The 1,128-nt window shown below is 38.9% G+C and overlaps 1 long non-coding RNA gene across 1 annotated transcript in view; it reads right to left on the bottom strand.

The window, feature by feature from the left end:
- LOC106934559 (uncharacterized) overlaps nt 1-646 on the bottom strand; it is a 15,189-nt gene extending 14,543 nt beyond the window's left edge. The window contains exon 1 of the long non-coding RNA XR_001421723.1: nt 634-646. This is a non-coding gene — a long non-coding RNA (uncharacterized LOC106934559). The remainder of the gene's footprint in view (nt 1-633) is intronic.
- Nucleotides 647-1,128: the final 482 nt, after the last annotated feature.

The raw sequence follows: 1,128 nt of genomic DNA on the forward strand, positions 1-1,128 counted from the left end.
CCACTTTATTCACCAAAAACTGTTTTATAATTCACCAAAAACTGATCTGTAATCTGGAATGTTCGCTACGTTGAAATCCAGTTAGCCACCTTATCTCACTGCGCGAGAGGCAACTGCATCATGCGTCACGGGCAAAAGGTCAAAGGTAACAAGGTGACCGGAGGGCTTATGTTTTTACAAACAAAAAAACAACAAAAAAACCCAACAAAAAAAACAAATAATTTTAGTACATGTTATTATGTATCAGAAAAGGGGTTAGAAAATAATACAAAAAAAAAAAAAAGTTTGACCAAAAGGGCACTTGGGGGCAAGGAGCAAAAGGGGCAGGTGCTCAAGCACCCCCAGCACCCCCAGCCCCCCCACTGCACGTGCCTGATAATAATTATTATATATTTTATTTAAAAGGTGCTTTAAGGGCACATAATGTCACCTCACAATATAAAAATGCATTTTAAAGAAAAACAAATTGCTTCGGCGCACAGACCGACGTGTTACATCTCTATGAAACAAAAACAGGAAAAGTACTATTTTTGAGCGAGGTATTAACATACTTTTATTTTTATTTTCTTTATTTTGTGTTCATGTTAGCTTATTATCTGAGTATAAATGCGGTTCAGGTTTTTATGTTTAAACAATAAAATATTAAAATCATGAAAAACATCGGGTTTGATGCTTCTTGGTCTAAATAACTGAATGTAGTCAGATTTCAGTGTATTTAGGTGAGTTTTGACGCTTTGTAGTTTGATATTGTCCACAGAAAAAGTTTGTGTGGCTGTCGCACATTTTCACGCCAGCGATAAAGTGTGCTTATATTTATGCAAACTTTGACGCAAAGTACATNTGGAGCAGCAGTGGAAAATGAAGACCAGCGTGCTCTCCTCAGGAAACTAGTGGAGAAAAATGGGGATGTCTTCTCCCAGAATTCTATGGATTACGGCCATACAAAGACTGTGCGGCATGAGATCCCTCTGGTAGACTCAAAGCCGTTTCGACTTCCATATCGTAAGATCCCCCCTTCTCAGTGGCAAGAGGTGAGGAACCTTCTGACAGAGATGGAAGCTACAGGAGTTATCCGGCCAAGTAAGAGCCCATATGCATCACCAGTGGTGATTGTTACTAAAAAAGATG

This window comes from Poecilia latipinna, unplaced genomic scaffold, assembly GCF_001443285.1.
Source record: "Poecilia latipinna isolate Pla-1442-1.1 unplaced genomic scaffold, P_latipinna-1.0 Scaffold1825, whole genome shotgun sequence".
NCBI classification, from domain to species: domain Eukaryota; kingdom Metazoa; phylum Chordata; class Actinopteri; order Cyprinodontiformes; family Poeciliidae; genus Poecilia; species Poecilia latipinna.